This window comes from Rattus norvegicus, chromosome 9 (genome assembly GCF_021556685.1).
Source record: "Rattus norvegicus strain SHRSP/BbbUtx chromosome 9, alternate assembly SHRSP_T2T, whole genome shotgun sequence".
Taxonomy (NCBI): Eukaryota; Metazoa; Chordata; class Mammalia; order Rodentia; family Muridae; genus Rattus; species Rattus norvegicus.
Genome location: NC_141542.1, coordinates 102727035 through 102749054, shown reverse-complemented (window position 1 = coordinate 102749054; position 22020 = coordinate 102727035). Strand labels below are relative to the sequence as shown.

The 22020-nt window shown below is 40.7% G+C and overlaps 1 protein-coding gene across 3 annotated transcripts in view; it reads right to left on the bottom strand.

Moving 5' to 3' along the window:
- The window catches only part of Dis3l2 (DIS3-like 3'-5' exoribonuclease 2), a 395417-nt gene that overhangs the window by 112090 nt on the left and 261307 nt on the right, over positions 1-22020 (bottom strand). The gene's annotated exons all lie outside the window — the stretch shown is intronic.

The following is a 22020-nucleotide window of genomic DNA, read 5'->3' as shown; positions in this document are numbered from 1 at the left end:
ATGAACAGGCCAGGGTCCAAACTTGGTTTAACAAGGTGCACTGAGACATCCATGAAGAGAGGAGAATTTCCAAAGCCTGGACCCCACAGAAATCAGGCTAGCATGGTTTGAGTGGAACACAGGAATAAGACGTAGAGAGGTGGGGCTGTCTCTCCACTTAATCTTTCCACTTATAGCCTCCCTCAGAACAGGAGCAATTTGGCATGTATCCCAGAAGCCCACTCTCATGCCAGGGCTCTTGCATGGCTATTCAGTTATTTGGATATTTTGAGTCAAGGTACAATTAAGTTTTTAAAAAAGATCATCCATCAAGGACAGTTAGAGTTGTTCCATCACCAGGGCCCCAAATGAATGGAGAAGACATGTGCTTCCTTCTGGGCGGATGGACCTACAGAACTTTCCATTGCTCCTCCCAGATTCATCAAGGGCACTGCTACCAAAATAAGGTTTGTCTGCAACTGAGTCTTTGAGTTGCCTGATATTTGTCTTAGGTCAGAATGCCCTCTGACATAAGAGACTTCAAGAGGGGAGAAAAAAATCAGTGTTTCAAAACGGGGATTAGAAATGACTTCCCATGGAAGGGACGTAGGAGGAACAGCATTCAAAGCACAGGGCATCATGAAGATGTCAGAGACAAAGTCCAGAAGTGTATCTGAGCGGAAAATTGCCCTCAAATGGAAAATTTCTCTTCCAAAATCTATTGAAGAATGAATAAGGGGCCCTTTTCAACACAAAGAACAGACTTTATACAGTTGCTGGTGAGATTAAATAGTATGTGTAGGTCTTACGTTGTAAAGATAGTGTGGCACATCTTCAACAGCTGACGGATAAAACTTTCCTAACTAGGTGTGAGCTGCCTCTCAGCACAGTACTCAGTTTTTAAGACAAGCATCCAATTGAATCACAGCATGTTAAGATTCACTTCATGGAAGTGGATGGACCAGGGAGAATATCCTGTAGGCTAAGAGATTATGGAGGGTGCAAATCAGGCATTCTGCCTAATATACAAATGTCAAAGGGTCTGGATGGCCCATCTGGGAGAATCGTGACAGGCTAATAGCTAAAATGTCAAGGACAAAAAGACAACTCCGGCAGAGAGGGATGGTCAGCTACTAAGACAGTCATCAGGCTGCCACACTGACTGAAGGGCCTGAGAATATGGTCCATTCTCACAGTTCCCTGGGGTCTGGATGCACAAGTCCCATTTATAAAGCACTCCAGTATTTGAACATACACATAAAGTACTGATGTATCTGTACACAATCTGTGCATGTCCTCATTTAAAATCATCTCTAGGGACTTATAAAACCTAATATACTTTGTAGTATACTAATATGCTTTGTACACAGTTATTTGGTTATACTGTTTAGAAAATAAAAGCAATAGAAAAATACATGTTCAGTGTGGATTCAACTTTAAAAAGTCTTTTAAATCTGAATTGGATGAACTGCTAGACAAGACTATGACAATGTAGAGGCTGAGACACACATATACTTGGCCCCAGTGGGCCCCTCCCCCATCCTCACCCCCATAGGAAGTATAAGGTCATCCATACAGTAGTGCTGAGATACTGAAGACTAACCGGAAAGCTTGACTCTCTATTCTGTAAACTGTGTTACAAGAGCCTGGGCCATCTTTTTTTTTTTTTTCTCCTGTATATAGTCTTTTTATTTTCTTATTTTGTGTAATAAAAATTCATTTACAAAATGTTTTTTTCTTTTTATAAATGAAAATAAAGTTTCTCATACAATATACTCTGATCATGGTTTCCCTTCATTCAACTACTCCAACATCCTGCCCACCTTCCCACTTACATGTTCTAGCTCAAGAATATAGAAATATTATCCTTTTTCTGAAATGGATTTCCAGAAGAAGGATGAAAAATGCAATGGATTGAATCAGTCGGTTCACCTATATCTGCAGTGACTGGTGCTATGTTGCCACCTCATTTGAGTTCTGGGAAACAATCTTGGGTATTTTGAGAGAGAGAGAAAAGGGTAATAACCATTGAGGCATGTCTTCTACCCACAGTATTGTGAATGTAGAAAATATTTCATTCATATAATTTGCCATGCTTACACATTGTTTTAAAATAATGGAATATTGTTATGCCTTTGAAAATTTATTGCAGAGTCTATGCCTTTCCATATAAACTTTAGAGTAAATATATCTGCTCATAAAAACCTTGCATAGATTTTGATAGAAATTTTAAAAAAATTAAAGGTACAATTATAGGGATAAGATGTCCTTTGTAAAAGGCAGAATCTTAAAATATATAAAAACTGCATTTATCTTTATTCATTGCAGTATTTGGTAGTTTATCACCATTATGTAACTTTTATGCTGCAAATATTTATTGTATATTGCTAGGTTTATACATACCCTAGTTCTACATTTTCTTTGTAATTTTTTTAACTTTCTATTTTTTTCCTCCATCTTTATTAAATTGGGTATTATTTCTTATTTACATTTCAATTGTTATTCCCTTTCCTGGTTTCCGGGCCAAAATCCCTTAACCCCTCCACTTCTATATGGTTGTTCCCCTCCCCATCCTCCCCTAATTACTGCCCTCTCCCCAACAATCCCGTTCACTGGGGATTCAGTCTTGCAGGACCAAGGGCTTCCCCTTCCTCTGGTGCTGGGCCATCTTTTTATCCCATGTCATCGGAGCTTTTGAGAGGGCAAAGGATACTGTTCATGGTGGTAGGAGCCCAAGGGAATGTAGTTTCTTTCAAGCAGCTGATGTAGCAGAGAATGCTGTAGACCCAGTGTTTTACCACAGAGTGCAACCAGGTGACCTGCTTCTTTGACACTGCCAAGGCAGGAGCTAACAAGACAATTCATTTATTGTGATTTGTAGAGCAGGCACAGGCACAGGAGCATTCTTCTCCAAAAGGAATGAGCCTCCCTAGTGATACTCTTCCCAGGAGGAGTCAAGTCCTGAGACAGACTTCTCACAAGCAGTACCTAAGGTATTTTTAGATGCTGTTAGGTCTAGACTCTTAAGGGGAAAATAGTCAAGGTGTGGGTGCTCACGGTGTGGGAGCAGATAGAGGTTCAAGTGGACCTAGATTTGATGCAAGGAACAGGAAGCCATTGACATGTTTAACCATTTCCAGTTGTGCTTGAAGCACTGAGCAAAGGTTATGAGACCAGCCTTGAAGTAAAGTGCTAAGAAAGAAGCACTGTCAGCAGCTGAAGTCAGCAAACAGAAGAGTGTGTCCATAGGGAACAGGTACACGGGGACCAGCTTTCTGCTCACTTTCTCCCAGATGGTTTTCAGGCATCAAGGTTTCTTCTTCTTTTTTTTTTTTCTCTCTTACCCTCTATTTCTTTTTTTTTCTTTTCTTTTATTAACTTGAGTATTTCTTATATACATTTCGAGTGTTATTTCCTTTCCCAGTTTCCGGGCAAACATCCCCCTCCCCCCTCCCCTTTCTTATCGGTGTTCCCCTCCCCACCCTCCCCCATTGTCCCCCTCCCCCCAACAGTCTAGTTCACTGGGGGTTCAGTCTTAGCAGGACCCAGGGCTTCCCCTTCCACTGGTGCTCTTACTAGGATATTCATTGCTACCTATGAGGTCAGAGTCCAGGGTCAGTCCATGTATAGTCTTTAGGTAGTGGCTTAGTCCCTGGAAGCTCTGGTTGCTTGGCATTGTTGTACATATGGGGTCTCGAGCCCCTTCAAGCTCTTCCAGTTCTTTCTCTGATTCCTTCAACGGGGGTCCTATTCTCAGTTCAGTGGTTTGCTGCTGGCATTCGCCTCTGTATTTGCTGTATTCTGGCTGTGTCTCTCAGGAGAGATCTACATCCGGCTCCTGTCGGTCTGCACTTCTTTGCTTCATCCATCTTGTCTAATTGGATGGCTGTATATGCATGGGCCACATGTGGGGCAGACTCTGAATGGGTGTTCCTTCAGTCTCTGTTTTAATCTTTGCCTCTCTCTTCCCTGCCAAGAGTATTCTTGTTACCCTTTTAAAGAAGGAGTGAACCATTCACATTTTGATCATCTGTCTTGAGTTTCATTTGTTCTAGGCATTTAGGGTAATTCAAGCATTTGGGCTAATAGCCACTTATCAGTGAGTGCATACCATGTATGTCTTTCTGTGTTTGGGTTAGCTCACTCAGGAAGATATTTTCCAGTTCCAGCCATTTGCCTACGAATTTCATAAAGTCGTTGTTTTTGATAGCTGAGTAATATTCCATTGTGTAGATGTACCACATTTTCTGTATCCATTCCTCTGTTGAAGGGCATCTGGGTTCTTTCCAGCTTCTGGCTATTATAAATAAGGCTGCGATGAACATAGTGGAGCACGTGTCTTTTTTATATGTTGGGGCATCTTTTGAGTATATGCCCAAGAGAGGTATAGCTGGATCCTCAGGCAGTTCATGTCCAATTTTCTGAGGATCCTCCAGACTGATTTCCAGAATGGTTGTACCAGTTTGCAATCCCACCAACAATGGAGGAGTGTTCCTCTTTCTCCACATCCTCGCCAGCATCTGTTGTCCCCTGAGTTTTTGATCTTAGCCATTCTCACTGGTGTGAGGTGAAATCTCAGGGTTGTTTTGATTTGCATTTCCCTTATGACTAAAGATGTTGAACATTTCTTTAGGTGTTTCTCCGCCATTCGGCATTCCTCAGCTGTGAATTCTTTGTTTAGCTCGGAGCCCCATTTTTTAATAGGGTTATTTGTTTCCCTGCGGTCTAACTTCTTGAGTTCTTTGTATATTTTGGATATAAGGCCTCTATCTGTTGTAGGAGTTATGGGGTTGTTTAACTGGTTTATCTGTTCCTGATTTAACTTCGGTACCTGGTATCTGTCTAGGAAATTGTCCATTTCCTGAAGATTTTCAAGTTTTGTTGAATATAGGTTTTTGTAGTAAGATCTGATGATTTTTTGAATTTCCTCTGAATCTGTTGTTATGTCTCCCTTTTCATTTCTGATTTTGTTAATTTGGACGCACTCTCTGTGTCCTCTCGTTAGTCTGGCTAAGGGTTTATCTATCTTGTTGATTTTCTCAAAGAACCAACTTTTGGTTCTGTTGATTCTTTCTATGGTCCTTTTTGTTTCTACTTGGTTGATTTCAGCTCTGAGTTTGATTATTTCCTGCCTTCTACTCCTCCTGGGTGTATTTGCTTCTTTTTGTTCTAGATCTTTTAGGTGTGCTGTCAAGCTGCTGACATATGCTCTTTCCTGTTTCTTTCTGCAGGCACTCAGCGCTATGAGTTTTCCTCTTAGCACAGCTTTCATTGTGTCCCATAAGTTTGGGTATGTTGTACCTTCATTTTCATTAAATTCTAAAAAGTTTTTAATTTCTTTCTTTCTTTCTTCCTTGACCAGGTTGTCATTGAGTAGAGCATTGTTCAATTTCCAAGTATATGTGGACATTCTTCCTTGATTGTTATTGAAGACCAGTTTTAGGCCGTGGTGGTCCGATAGCACGCATGGGATTATTTCTATCTTTCTGTACCTGTTGAGGCCCGTTTTTTGACCAATTATATGGTCAATTTTGGAGAAAGTACCATGAGGAGCTGAGAAGAAGGTATATCCTTTTGCTTTAGGATAGAATGTTCTATAAATATCCGTTAGGTCCATTTGGCTCATGACTTCTCTTAGTCTGTCTACATCTCTGTTTAATTTCTGTTTCCATGATCTGTCCATTGATGAGAGTGGGGTGTTCAAATCTCCCACTATTATTGTGTGAGGTCCAATGTGTGTTTTGAGCTTTAGTAAGGTTTCTTTTACATATGTAGGTGCCCTTGTATTTGGGGCATAGATATTTAGGATTGAGAGTTCATCTTGGTGGATTTTTCCTTTGATGAATATGAAGTGTCCTTCCTTATCTTTTTTGATGACTTTTAGTTGAAAATTGATTTTATTTGATATTAGAATGGCTACTCCAGCTTGCTTCTTCTGACCATTTGCTTGGAAAGTTGTTTTCCAGCCTTTCACTCTGAGGTAGTGTCTGTCTTTGTCTCTGAGGTGTGTTTCCTGTAGGCAGCAGAATGCAGGGTCCTCGTTGCGTATCCAGTTTGTTAATCTATTTCTTTTTATTGGGGAGTTGAGGCCATTGATGTTGAGAGATATTAAGGAATAGTGGTTATTGCTTCCCGTTATATTCATATTTGGATGTGAGGTTATGTTTGTGTGCTTTCATTCTCTTTGTTTTGTTGCCAAGACGATTAGTTTCTTGCTTCTTCTAGGGTATAGCTTGCCTCCTTATGTTGGGCTTTACCATTTATTATCCTTTGTAGTGCTGGATTTGTAGAAAGATATTGTGTAAATTTGGATTTGTCGTGGAATATCTTGGTTTCTCCATCTATGTTAATTGAGAGTTTTGCAGGATACAGTAACCTGGGCTGGCATTTGTGTTCTCTTAGGGTCTGTATGACATCAGTCCAGGATCTTCTGGCCTTCATAGTTTCTGGCGAGAAGTCTGGTGTGATTCTGATAGGTCTCCCTTTATATGTTACTTGACCTTTTTCCCTTACTGCTTTTAATATTCTTTCTTTATTTTGTGCTTTTGGTGTTTTGACTATTATGTGACGGGAGGTGTTTCTTTTCTGGTCCAATCTATTTGGAGTTCTGTAGGCATCTTGTATGCCTATGGGTATCTCTTTTTTTAGGTTAGGGAAGTTTTCTTCTATGATTTTGTTGAAGATATTTACTGGTCCTTTGAGCTGGGAGTCTTCACTCTCTTCTATACCTATTATCCTTAGGTTTGATCTTCTCATTGAGTCCTGGATTTCCTGTATGTTTTGGACCAGTAGCTTTTTCCGCTTTACATTATCTTTGACAGTAGAGTCAATGATGTCTATGGAATCTTCTGCTCCTGAGATTCTCTCTTCCATCTATTGAATTCTGTTGGTGAGGCTTGTATCTACAGCTCCTTGTCTCTTCTTTTGGTTTTCTATATCCAGGGTTGTTTCCATGTGTTCTTTCTTGATTGCTTCTATTTCCATTTTTAATTCCTTCAACTGTTTGATTGTGTTTTCCTGGAATTCTTTCAGGGATTTTTGCGATTCCTCTTTGTAGGCTTCTACTTGTTTATTAATGTTTTCCTGTGTTTCCCTAAGTGTGTTCATGTCTTTCTTGAAGTCCTCCAGCATCATGATCAAATATGATTTTGAAACTAGATCTTGCTTTTCTGGTGTGTTTGGATATTCCATGTTTGTTTTGGTGGGAGAATTGGGCTCCGATGATGGCATGTAGTCTTGGTTTCTGTTGCTTGGGTTCCTGCGCTTGCCTCTCGCCATCAGATTATCTCTAGTGTTACTTTGTTCTGCTATTTCTGACAGTGGCTAGACTGTCCTATAAGCCTGTGTGTCAGGAGTGCTGTACACCTGTTTTCCTCTCTTTCAGTCAGTTATGGGGACAGAGTGTTCTGCTTTCGGGCGTGTAGTTTTTCCTCTCTACAGGTCTTCAGCTGTTCCTGTGGGCCTGTGTCTTGAGTTCACCAGGCAGCTTTCTTGCAGCAGACAAGTTGGTCTTACCTGTGGTCCCAAGGCTCAAGTTTGCTCGCGGGGTGCTGCCCAAGGGCTCTCTGCAGCGGCAGCAACCAGGAAGACCTGTGCCGCCCCTTCCGGGAGCTTCCGTGCACCAGGGTTCCAGATGGCCTTTGGTGTTTTCCTCTGGCGTCCGAGATGTATGTACAGAGAGCAGTCTCTTCTGGTTTCCCAGGCTTGTCTGCCTCTCTGAAGGTTCAGCTCTCCCTCCCACGGGATTTGGGTGCAGAGAACTGTTTATCCGGTCTGTTTCCCTCAAGTTCCGGTGGTGTCTCAGGCAGGGGTCCTGCCGCTCCTGGGCCCTCCCCCACGGGAGCCCAGAGGCCTTATACAGTTTCCTCTTGGGCCAGGGATGTGGGCAGGGGTGGGCAGTGTTGGTGGTCTCTTCCGCTCTGCAGCCTCAGGAGTGCCCACCTGATCAGGCGGTGCGGTCTCTTTCCCACAGGGTCTGGGAGCAGAGAGCTGCTGCGGGCCCGGGATCCGCGGGCGTGGGACCTCCGGCAAACACAGGACGTGCCCGGTCCTAGATGAACTCTGCCTCTGTGTGTCCCGATCTCACCAGGCAGCTCTCTTGCAGCAGACAAGTTGGTCTTACCTGTGGTCCCGAGGCTCAAGTTTGCTCGCAGGGTGCTGCCCAAGGGCTCTCTGCGGCGGCAGCAACCAGGAACAAGGTTTCTTCTGTTAAAGAAATGCTCTTCCCTTTTGTGATGTGGTCTCTTGTAGTAGCAGCTTCTAAACAACCCCGTGCTCACTTGTAGGGAAACAAGACAGCGCAGGCACATTCCAGAGTTAAGTGGCTCTTGTACAGTTTCAGAAAAGTAGGACAAGTAGAAACCCCAAAGCCTAAAGAAGGACACATTTGGTACTCTGTGTAGAAAGCTGTGATGACTAAACAGCCAAGGCGAGCTGGGACAATCACTCTCATCAAGGCGCATTAGAGGACCACACTAAGTGCCCCTGTTGTGCCTTCCATCTGATTGATCTTTGAATGGAAGAAGAGAAGGAATCAAGTTATGGCTAACCTTAATCTCTGTTAATTGGGCAACTGTATAATAAGAAACGTATTTCCAGGGGGCTGGAGAGATGGCTCAGTGGTTAAGAGCACTGACTGCTCTTCCAGAGGTCCTGAGTTCAATTCCCAGCAACCACATGGTGGCTCACAACCATCTGTAAAGAGAGCCGATGCCCTCTTCTGGTGTGTCTGAAGACAGCTACAGTGTATTCACATACATAAAATAAATAAATAAATATTAAAAAAAAAAGAAACGTATTTCCAAATCTATTTTTGTTGTTATTGATGAATTTTTCTTTTTTTCTATTAATTAATTAAATTATTCACTTACATCTCAATCACAGCCTCCTCTCCTCCCACCCCCCTCACACTACTCCTACCCTCAACCCTGATAAAATTTTCTTAAAGTACTTTTTGCAATTAGTAATTGAATTATGGCCTAGGCATCTGATTGTATAATACCAATGTTTGAGATGTTTAATGGTTTAATTTTTTTAAATCAGTATCTACAAGTATGTCCTGTGTGGTGAAGAACAATAATGCGTGCACCAGCAGCTTTTGACAGAGCTGCCAGGCATGCTGAGCCACTGTCCACGCCACTGACTGTCTGTATTCTGGTGGCCCCAATACTGGAAAAAAAAGACCCAAAGTGTGTGCATCCTGACTACAGCCAGTTTTCTGCAGCAGAGCTTTGGGATGAAAGGGAGAACGCAGTTCTCCACAAGAACATATAGTAAGAGCATTAACTACGTCGTCTATGCCAGTTGATGCAACCCTCAGTTTACTAAACAGGGAGGTGAAAGCTGGCAAGATGCTATTGCTTTGATAGAGGCTGTAATCTTTTGAAATTATATCTCAATTAATGGCTTGAAAAATATATCAGGATAAATTATGTTCTTTAAATTTCTAATCACAGAGTAGACAATGAATTCAGGTTATTGAATTGAATGAATTCAATTATCTTAGTTGTTGCAGTACTCACAAAACAAAGAAGGGTATCAACTGTTTCCATTTTTAAAATTATCTTTTTATCATTTGTGCCTTCTGTGAGCAATTTTTCATATGTCTGCATATCTTATTTTTGTAATTACAATGTCCCAGGATTAGGGTTTCCATTTCTTCTTTTGCAAAAGATCTCAAGACTCCAATCTGTTAAATGAATTTGGAGATCAAATTTAAAGGAGTTTCTTGTGTAGTCAGTTCCTATTCAAGGTGTTCAGAAAATAAACTCATGAAATGGATTCCTAGTGATTTTCTAAATATTTATCAAATAAGCAACCATTTCCTGTAGAAAGATGAGACAGATATTCATTTATTATAATACGTGTGAAGTCAGACAGCAGAGCAAAGCCTTTGCTTCTAAGGGTTGGGCACAAGGATCATCTGAGGCTGGCAGAACTGTCAGCTTCTTACAACACAATCGGTGTGGCCGGGGTCCCCGCTAGTGAGTAGTGTGTCTTAGGATCTGAGACATAGTGCTATTCATTGTTAAGATGACATTAGCCAAATTCCTAGCAGAGGAGGCTGGACCATGAGAGAGGTTTACATTAGTATGTTTCAGGTCTCAGTTTAGTGACACTGCAAGGACTTTTTGTCTTGGACTAAGGGCAAAGTCTTCATAAACTAAAAAGGACGAAGCTAATGGTTAAATTTTCCATTTGTATTTTATTTTCCAGAATACCACTTTCATAGTTATTTTTAAAAGATTTAAAGATCACTTTACTTTGTGCAGAAAATAATAACTGTATCTTATATTTAAGAAGCATACTTTGCATTTTCTAGATGTAAATGCTGCATTAGATAACCTTATTAGAACAGATAGTAGCTATGTGGCTTAAATTTTCTGTAATTTTACTGAACTTCTGGTCTGTTTATAGTATAATTTCCTGAGAAAGGTATATAAAATTAACCCATAACAATAAAAATCAACTCATCTTTGTATTTCTGTTAAGTTTTGTTTTATATATTTTGAAACAAATTATTGGTGAATGTGTTTAGCATTATTATATTTTCTTGAATTGGCCATTTGTGATCATGATTTAGTGAGTCTTCATATGCAGGAATGCTTACTGCATTAAAACCCATTTGATGTAGCCAAGGCCGAGTTATCAGGCTGGTACACTGTAAGAATAAGCATTCATCATTATCCCCAAAGAATAAGCAAAGTAAATGTGTGTGTATCACATGTACTTTTATCTTAAATATATTTCCAAGATCATCTATATTTTTTCTTGTATATGTATGATTTGTAAAAGCTTTTATGGTAACTATTTTTTAAAATAAGATCCTTTAGAAAAGACTCTCTGGGCGGCTGGAGAGATGGCTCAGTGGTTAAGAGCACTGACTGCTCTTCCAGAGGTCCTGAGTTCAATTCCCAGTAACCACATAGTGGCTCACAACCATCTGTAATGGGATCCGATGCCCTCTTCTGGTGTGTCTGAGAGCAACAGTGTACTCACATACATGAAATAAATAAATAAATCTTTAAAAAAAAAAGACTCTCTGTTTTCAAGATCATGCGCACATGTGCATGTCTGTCTGTGGCATGTATAAATGATGTGCACAGAGCCTGTTCCAAGCAGCCCTTCTGGAGCTGAAGTTAAGCCTGGGTAAGCCCCTTGGCAAAGCTGCTGGGAACTGAGCCTGGGTCCCTGGAAGGCCAGCACACTCTTTACTCTGAGCCAACTCTACAGCCCCCAGAACGTCTTTTTTTTTTCTTTTTAAATTTTAAGTCTCAAATTTACATCTTAAAAGCTATAGGAAAGTACAAGTAGAGAAACCTTTGACACACCTGTACACTAAAGAAATTTTGTTTTGCTTGATGTTGATAACTTTAGCTCACTTCATATTGTGAAAGTAGTCAAACAAAAGGAAAGTCTTGTATCAACAAGATTTTATAAACAATTATGCTATCAAATGCGAAGGCTTTCAAATTTGCCCAAAGATCTGCCTCAGCACCTGGATCTCCTTCCAGGTCCTCCTCTAATTGGCCAACAGCATGAGGGATAATAAACAAAACAACACAAAACAACTCACTTTAACATATAAAGAAATGTTGCTGCAGGGGAATGACACTCAAACCCTTGACTGCCCACAATTTCCTCATAAATCCAACATAGTTTAAAAAGAAGGAAGGATGGACAAAAACATACAATTCAAACACAAACAGTTACATGGAGTATCTATAACAACTGTAAAGCAGACAGTGGAGATAAAAGAGCCACTGCAGGAGAGGTGACGGACTGCTTTCTGCACTCTCAATCCTGCCTTTGGACTGAGGCCTCTAGAGTAGGAGCAGGTGAACCTTTGTTTCTCTCTGGCACTTATCACAGTGAAGACAAGCTAACACAGGCATGGATGACACAAAGCAGTGAGGACACAAGAGCACTCGGAAACACTGTCTTTACTGTCAACACTTCTCAACAGTGAAGAGAACATGTGTTTCTCAGGTATACACGGGATATTTACCAAGGGGAAAAATACCATGATATATAACCAAGCTTCAAGACATTCATGAGGAGTAAGGTAAGTTCTGTGCCTATAATAGACTTAAGTTAGCCCTTCCTTAGTTGGAAATGGCAAAGATACAGGCAGAAACAGATGCACAAAATGAAAGACATGCTGTGGGTCTCTGGGAAGGCTATAGGCATGAAGAGAGAAAAGCATTTAGGGCATCCAGTGACTCACGTAAGAAAACTCTGGGGATGAGGTGTACAAAATCCACCATGCTAGAAAAAGAGACAGAACAATCATAAGAGAGACTTCAGTGTGCCTGTCAATATCACCAAGACATTACACAGGACTTAAAAAATGGGGATGAGACAATTCCAAAGAAACATTTAGTTTAGGGTAGAAAGTAAAGGAGTCTTATAGATCAGGATATAAGCCTACAAGTAACCACAAACTTATGGATAAAGACAGAAGAATGAAGAAGGCAAGTAAAAAAAAAACAACAACAACAAGACAAACAAAAACAACAGCAAAAAGAAGGGCAATACTTTAAGATTGCCTAGTGAGATCTGGCAACCCTGAACAGCTTTACAGTTCAGATTTCTAAAGTTCATGATACTTGAGATGTACATCTGTCCAAAGAACACTCTGCCCTGGGAAACAAGAAAAAAGGGGCATTAAATCAGAAGTAATCTTATTTATTGTTGTTAGAAACATGAAGGAAACAGGCTATTGTGATCAAGTAAAAATAATTCATTCTGCCTGGAGGAAAGATATCTGCAGAATTTTATCTTGCTTGTGTGTGTGGGCATGTGAGTATGTACACATGCATGTGTGAGTGTATATGCACTCGTGTGTGTGTGTGTGTGTGTGTGTGTGTGTGTGTGTGTGTGTGTGTGTGTGTGTTAGAAAGGGTAAGTAGAGGACTAGCCTTACAGGGCTTTGGTAGGACTTGGTCTGTAGGCACAAGCAGATTTTCTAAGAAAAGTGACATGCTCTGGTCCTTTTAAGTACAGCACAGGAAAGATAATGGGCAGAAATGAGGGAGGAATGGTTACTGAAGGGACCCCAGCAACAGTCCTGAGAAGAAAAGGTAGCCAATGTAATTCCTGAATTTGTTTGTTTGTTTGTTCGTTCATTCATTCATTCATTCACTTTACAACTCAATATTAGCCCTTCCTCTCCTCCCAGTACCTCTCATACAAGTCCTCCCCTATCCAACCTTCCCCTTCTCTTTTGAGGATAATCTCCCCCATTGGTGTCATACCCCCAACAACCCCTACCTCCCACAGTTCTTCACAGATCTTGAAAGAACAATTCTCAAAAAGAACTATACAAAGAACCAACAAAAGTAGGAACTGATTCTTTGAGAAAATCAACAAGATGGATAAACCCTTAGCCAGACTAACCAGAGCACACAGACACAGTATCCAAATTAACAAAATCAGAAACGAAAATGGAGACATAACAACAGAAACTGAAAAAATTTAAAAAATTAACAGATCTTACTACAAAAGCCTATACTTAACAAAACTTGAAAATCTCGATGAAATGGATGATTTTCTAGACAGATATCAAGTACCACAATTAAATCAGGATCAGATAAACCATCTAAACAGCCCCATAATCCCTAAGGAAATAGAAGCAGTCATTAAAAGCCTCCCAACCAAAAAATCCCAAGGACCAGATAGGTTTAGTGCAGAATTCTATCAGACCTTCAAAGAAGACCAAATACCAATACTTCTCAAAGTATATCATAAAATAGAAACAGAAGGAACACTACCTAAAACATTTTATGAAACCACAGTTAAACTAATACCTAAGTCATACACAGACCCAACAAAGAGAACTTTAGATCATGAATATCAATGCAAAAATATTCAATAAAATTCTTGCAAACTGAATCCAAGAACACATCAGAATGATCATTCACCATGATAAAAGCAGGCTTTGTCCCAGGAATTCAGGGATGGTTCAATATATGGAAATCCATCAATGTAATCCACTATATAAACAAACTCAAAGAAAAAATACCCACATGATCATATCATTAGATACTGAAAAAGCCTTTGACAAAATACAACACTCTTTCTTGCTAAAAGTCTTGGAGAGAATAGGATTTCAAGGTCTATACCTAAACATAGTAAAAGCAATATACAGCAAACCAGTAGCCAACATCAAACTAAATGGAGAGAAACTTGAAGCAAGCCCAAAAAAATCAGGGTCAATACAAGGATGCCCACTCCTCTCTCCCTATCTATTCAGTATAGTACTTGAAGTTCTAGCCAGAGTAATTAGACAACAAAAGATCAAAAGGATATAAATTGGGGTGGAGAAAGTCAAGATATCACTATTTGCAGATGATATGATAGTATACATAAGCAACTTCAGAAATCCTACCAGAGAGACCATACAGGTGATAAAAAAAACTTCAGCAAAGTGGCTGGATATAAAATTAACTCAAATAAATTAGTAGCCTTCCTCTATTCAAAGGATAAACAGGCTGAGAAACAAATTAGAGAAACGATACCCCTCACAATAGTCACAAATAACATAAAATACCCCAGTGTGACTCTAACCAAGAAGTGAAAGATCTGTATGACAAGAACTTCAAGTCTCTGAAGAAAGAAATTGAAGAAGACTTCAGAAGATAGAACAATCTCCCATTCTCAGCAGGATTAACATAGTGAAAATGGCCATCTTACCTAAAGCAATCTACAGACTCAATGCAATCCCCATCAAAATTCCAACTCAATTCTTCACAGATAGAAAGAACAATTCTCAAATTTATCTGGAATAACAAAAAACCCAGAATATCAAAAAACATTCTCAACATTAAAAGAACTTCTGGGGGAATCACCATCCCTGACCTCAAGTTATAATACAGAGGAATAGTGATATAAAAACCACATAATATTGGTACAGAGACAGACAGGTAGATCCCTGCAATAGAATTCAAGACCCAGAAATGAATGCTTACACCCATGGTCACTTGATCTTTGACAAAGGAGCCAAAACCATCCAGTGGAAAAAAGATAGCATTTTCAACTAATGGTGCAGGTTCAACTGGCGGTCAGCATGTAGAACAATGCAAATTTACCCATTCTTAGCTCCTTGTATAAAGTTCAAGTCCAAGTAGATCAAGGACTTCCACATAAAACCAGATACAATGAATCTAGTAGAAGAGAAAGTGGGAAAGGACCTTGAACACATTAGTACAGGGGAAATTTTCCTGAACAAAACACCAATGGCTTATGCTCTAAGATCAAGAATTGACAAATGGAATCTCACAAAATTGAAAAGCTTCTGTAAGGCAAAGGACACTGTCAAAAGGGACAAAATGGCAATCCACAGATTGGGAAACCCTACATCTGACCGAGGGAGAATTCTCAAAATATACAAAGAACTCAAGAAGTTAGAAGTTAGAAGTTTCCAGAGAATCAAATAACCCTATTAAAAAAGGGGCAACAGAGTTAAACAAAGAATTCTTAACTGAGGAATATTGAACGGCTGAGAAGTACCTAAAGAAATGTTCAACATCCTTCGACATCAGGGAAATTCAAATCAAAATAACCCTGAGATTCCACTTCACATCAGTCAGAATGGTTAAGATAAGAAACTCAGGTGACGACAGATGCTGGCAAGGATGTGTTGAAAGAGGAACACTCCTCCATTGTTGGTGGGATTGCAAGCTGGTACAACCACTCTGGAAATCAGCCTGGAGGTTCCTCAGAAAATTGGTCATTCCACTACCTGAGGACCCAGCTATACCACTCCTGGGCATATAACCAAAAGATGCTCCAACATACAACAAGAAACATGCTCTACTATGGTCAGAGCAGCATTATTTATAATAGCCAGAAGCTGGAAGGAACCCTGATGTCCTTTAACAGAGGAATGGATATAGAAAATGTGGTAATTTACACAATGGAGTACTACTTAACTATTAAACTATTAAAGGACTTCATGAAATTCACAGGCAAATGGATAGAACTTGAAAATATCATCTTGAGTGAGGTAACCCAGTCACAAAAGAAGACACATGGTATGTAATCATAGATAAGTGGATATTAGCCAAAAAGAGGCACAAGACAACTCACAGACCATATGAAACTTAAGAAGAAAGAAGATCATAACAAAGTGAAGATGCTACAGTAGTACTCAGTAGGGGAAAGAGAATAATCTCTGGGAAGTTGAGGGAGAGAGACATCTGGAGGGAAAGAGGAAGGGGAGGAAGAAGGGGAGCCAGTTCCGATATGGGAGGAAATTGGGGAGAAGTTAAGGGTCAGGAATTTGAAAGTAGATGTGTAGCATTGGGGAGGGACACAGGGGGTAGTCACTAGAAAGTCCCAGATGCCAAGGACTGAAGAGGTTCCCAGGACCCAACAGGGAGGACTTCAGTCAAAATACCCAACAAAGGGGAGATAGAACCTGTAGAGACCATGTCCAGTGGATAGGTATGGCCCCCAGTTAAGGGATGGGTCCACCCACCCAACTCAAAGATATTAATCTAAAATTCCTCCTGTCAAAAGGAAATGCAGGGACAAAGAGTAGAGCAGAAACTGAAGGAAAGGCCATCCAGAGACTGTCCCACCTAGGGATCCATTCCATCTGCCGACACCAAATCCAAACACCATTGCTGATGCCAAGAAGTGCTTACTGACAGGAGCCCCATATAGCTAGCCCCTAAGAGGCTCTGCTAGAGCTGGACCAATACAGACACAGATGTACACAGACAAATGTTGGACTGAGTGTGTGGACCCCAATGGAGAAGTTAGGGCCAGGACTGAAGGAGCTGAAGGGGTTTGCAACCCCATAGGAAGAATAATAATATCAACCAACCAAACCCCACAAAGCTCCCAGGGACTAAACCACCAACCTAAGAGTACATAGGGGGTACCCATGGCTCCAGCTGGATATGTAGCACAGGAATGCCTTATCTGGCATCACTGGGAGGGGAGCCCCTTGGTCCTCTGGAGGCTTGAGGAGTACCCTCATAGAAGCAGGGAGGAGGGAGGAGGGGATAGGGGGTTTGTGGAGGGGAAACAGGGAAGGGGGATAACATTTGAAATGTAAATAAATAAAATAAACAATAAAAAAATAGAAAAAATAAAGCCAGATACACTAAATCTAATAGAAGAGAAAATAGGGAATAGCTTTGAACTCATTGGTACAGGAGACAATTTCCTGAACAGAACTCTAATGGCTCAAGCACTAAGGACAAGAGTTAATAAATGGGACCTCATGAAACCTCAAAGCTTCTGTAAGTCAAAGGACACCATCAATAGGATAAAATTACAGCCTACAGATTTGGAAAAGATCTTTCCTAAGCCTACATCTGACAAGGCTAATATTCAAAATATATAAAGAACTCAAGACAGACACCAACAATCAAGATAACCCAATTAAAAATGAGGTACGTAGCAAAACAGAATTCTCAACAGAGGAATCTCAAATAACCAAGAAGCACCTAAAGAAATGTTCAAAATCTTTAGTTATCAGGAAAATAGAAATCAAAACAACTCTGAGATTCTACCTTATACCCATCAGAATGGCTAAGATAAAAAACCTCACAGGACAGCACATGCTAGTGAGGTTGTAGAGCTGGTGGGAGCTGCAAACTTGTACAACCACTCTGGAAATCAATTTATCAGTTTCTCAGAAGATTGGGAATAGTTCTATCTTAAGACCCAAGTAGACAACCTCCAGATACCATGAGGGATTATTTAGTCTCTGGACAAGCCTTTGAAGGAACAGTATTGATGAAGTTAATTAAGCTGGGAAGACACACACTTAAGTGGACAGTATCATTCTTTGGGTTTGCATCCTCAACTGTATAAAAAAGGAGGTTAGCTAAGCACAAACACTCATTGCCTTTTGTTTCCTGACTGTAGTTGTGATGTGACCACCTGCCTTCAGCTCCTGCTGCCCCGATAGCCTCCATGATGCACTTTGCCCTTGAGCTATAAACTAAAATAAACCCTTTCTCCTCTGAGTTGCTTTTGTCAGGGAATTTTATCACAGTGATCGGAAAATAAATTAAGACAGCTGGGCAGTCAGAAAGCCTCAGTAGGAGAGAGATACCTTGAGAGAAGAGCAACACTGTAGTCTTTGGAGGTACGCAGGCTTGATCAAAGACATCCATTTCCCCATCTTTTACCAAGGTGGGAGGAAGGCCCTTCTTGCAATGAGTCAAATGGGTTGGGGCAGGTAGGTAGCTGGGCACTTGGGTTTAGAGATAAAAGGAACCAGGAGAAGACAAAAAGGATGTGACTATAGGTACCCAGGTGGATATTCTGTTAAGATCCCTGCTTAGTCATGGATAAAATCTAAATTCTAATTTCCATAAAGCACCAAAATTAAGTAGATTTAGATTTCTTCACTTATTTTTCTTATTCATTCATTCATTCATTCATTCATTCTTCACTCATTCGTCTTTTCTCTGTCATTTTTCACAAACTGAAAACATTTTTCACAAAACTGCAACTATCAGCCATGTGATTCCAGAACTCTTTCATCACTCCAAAAAGAAGCCTTAGTTCATTAGCAGCTAATCCCCTCTCCTGCTCATTCACTTCTAAGGCCTGCCATGTTCAATGACAGAGCAAACATTAGAGAATTCAAATTATAAAACAAGATGCCGTAGAATTGTGGGGTTCCAGAAACAACTGAAGCTAAAGGCCCTGCCTGACAGTTTGCTAAAGGACTCATCACCTGACAGTTTGGTCTTTGACACTTATGAAAAAGCAGTGACTGAGCAGAATGGGTGCATATTATCCAGATCCCGATTCTTCCAGTAAAAAGGGACTTTTCTAGGAGAACTTGCAAGCCACAGGGAGCCATCCACCCCAGACCTCACAGAGGCAGGAAGACTTTATGACATGGTAAATGGACTCACAGTTCCTTAGCTGAGATCTTGTGATTCAGAAGAAAAGTGATAGCTCTTGTTTAGAAAGATTTTCACGTGAGACACTGTACTTGTGCTGCAGGGCACTGGGGAGCATTTACAGGACTAACAAATGGAAAACCTCAGAGAGATAACAGTATTTCTGATTGTTTTAGGGGAGGATTTCCTAAGAGTCACACAGTCTTATGACAGAACAGGTTGCCTTTAAAGTAACAAGTTCAAATGCAATCTGGATATTCAATAAAGTGAATGCCACAAGAGTTATTAAGAAACCAGAGGGTGAGCTTACAACTGTGGTATTCCCAGACTAATGTGAGGTCATCCATGAGGTGTGTTGCAAGCAATCTGTTACAATCATAAAATACTGAACTGGGATTTACTGTCTTTAGATTCTGGGATATCATTACAATACCACTTTTTAATTAAATATTTTCTTAAGAAAAGTGGAAGAACCCACATTGCTGGAGAGTGCTCCTTCCCCTTCGGTGTGTTTGGGGCTAAAGGGAAGAATCCCAGAACAGAGGCATGGTAGAAGCTCTGCTTTGGAAGGGAGGTGGGGATATACTTTCTCCTCCTTTCAGTTAATTTTAACACTTTACACAATTGGTTGTTTGTATCTTGCACCTGATAGGAAAGACCTGAGTATACCCTGCAACTATATGAAAGGAAGTGTGAGCACTGGAAGGATCTGTCTGTCCATAGAGGTGATTTTTCACATAATAGCCATTCAGATGATTTCTGTGAGACCAAAGAAAAACATACCTTTTATATAGTATTTTATTTAAACAAACACAGATTATGTAAATATGTCCAGAAAACATTATTTGCTTTTTAAAACAGTAAATATTTTCCTCTAAGTAGGAACTGACATGAACTGGTAACTAATGGAACCTGAACTTAGCCAACACCATTCCAATCCAAACTGGGCTTGCCCATTTGCTTTTCATCTCCCTGGATAAATGATCCTGGCAGAACCAGCTGTCCCAATGGCCAACTGTGGAAGTGCCACCATAAAAATGCTTGACTGACTACCTCGGCCTTTCCCAAGACTTCCCTGGTTTCTTCCTTTTGCTGCTGCCCCGCCAAATGCACAGATGTCAACTGTCTCTCTGGAATGCAAGCACATAGAAGGCTCTGACCCCCTGGTGCAATGGTGACTACTGGGCAGCTTGGGATTTCTGGCACCTCATAACATTTTACTTTCATTATAAAGCTACTATTACCACATTATAAGATTTGGACAGTAGAGCAGAGAGGAAAGTGGCCTGTGATCCCATCCATTCTAGGAGGCTCACTCTCTGTACTGGGTATGCCACTTGTCCTCCCTTGGGGCTCTCTTGCTATAGTTTTAGGACATCATCTACTCTATCTATCTATCTATCTATCTATCTATCTATCTATCTATCTATCTATCTATCTATCTATCTATCTATCTATCTGTTCTTTTGTCCTTTAAAAATAGGTTAGCAGTGATTCATATAAATGCATATCATGAGACAGGCAACTCCATGTGGCAACCTGTCCAAAACCAGCATGTCCTCCTGACTTTCCAATTTCTACCTATGGATAGTTACCCCCACCCCCATCCAGGATGAACCACCTCTGTCTTCCTTTTCCCTTCTGCCACCTGTTTCCACACATTCTTTTTCTCCTCAACTCTGTTACCTCACCCTTCATAGACCTTGTTCATAATCTCCAGTCCAGGTCTGCCTGCCTACACTTGTGGAGTTTCTCTGGCATTTTCCTGGCCGACTTCTCCTTTTCCTTTAGTCTTTTGAAAACTTATTTCCCCGCTGTGGCTGAGTTCCTACAGAACAATGTCTATGTGGTTTTCTATGGTCTGACAAGTAAAGAACATTTGCTGCTAATCTGCTTTCCTTGAGGTATTTTTTCCTTATCTTCTCCATGAAACCTTTGTCCACACACTTGCATACTAGATATAACGTGGCTGTGCTGAGTGAGTGAGAAGGTCGTATGCTAGCTCCCTGCTCTCCTGCAAGTCCATGAGTTTGAGGCTAGCAGAGATAGAGAAACAGGTATTAGACTTCTGTCATAAACAACTTAAAACTAGAAAGAATAAACAGAGCAGCTGTTCTCAACCACTAACAGAAAGGAGCTGAAACTCCCAGGGAAGGAAGGCCCAGCATCACCAGGCCTCTGCCTGGGACACTGCTCATTTTGGTGTTTTGGAGAGTAGGATCTGCAGAGAGAACAGACTTGCTCAGAATGTAAGGCGTTAGGCCAAAGTCTGCTCTTGTAAATAGGCTGCTCTAATTTGAGATTATGGAAACATATACTGAGAGCACTGTGTGGAGGGTTGCCCAGCACACATGAGTCTTATTCACAGGATTATTTGGGGGGAGTGGTTGGGGGTGGAGAGAGCATCTACTAAAAGAAGCTAAGCAGTTTTAGGCAGCATGTTCTGTCTCTTAGTTTATGTCTGCTAATCTTCACTATTTATTGCAACAGAGAAGGAAATGCAGAGGCTTGTACCAGAGGAAGATGAGGGCTGAATACTTTGAAGGTGGACCATTAATGCTCTGTGCCAGACTAAAATAAAAAGATGTGTATACCTCACTGGTAAATCATTAGAGCCATGTTAGTCTAAAGTAATCTTCCAGAATAATTAATGTCACAGTAGTAACCAAGGCACCCCTTAAGAAAAGAGCCACACACACCTAGAAAATGTATCTGTGGGGATGGAGGAAACTGAGAGGATTTTTTTTCTCCTCACACCATCCACAGGTCCTCTGACAATCAGCTGCTGCTATTCTTTCTACTACAATTGTCCATGACTGTGACCCTGACTTTTCAAAGGCCCTTAACAGTCATCCATTCACAACTTTTTTTAAAAAAAGATTTATCTTATGTATGTTAGTACACTGTCATTGTCTTCAGACACACCAAAAGAGGGCATCATATCTCATTACAGATGATTGTGAGCCACCATGTGGTTGCTGGGAGTTGAATTCAGGACCTCTAGGAAGAGCAGTCAGTGCTCTTAACCACTGAACCATCTCTTTAGCCCTTACAATCTTTTTAATAGACAAAGAGCTAGAGGGAATAGAGAGGCTTCTGCATTCTGCAGGTCAGATCTAGACAACCATGTGTCAGGAAGTAGTACCTGCTGCCGCCCTACTGTACA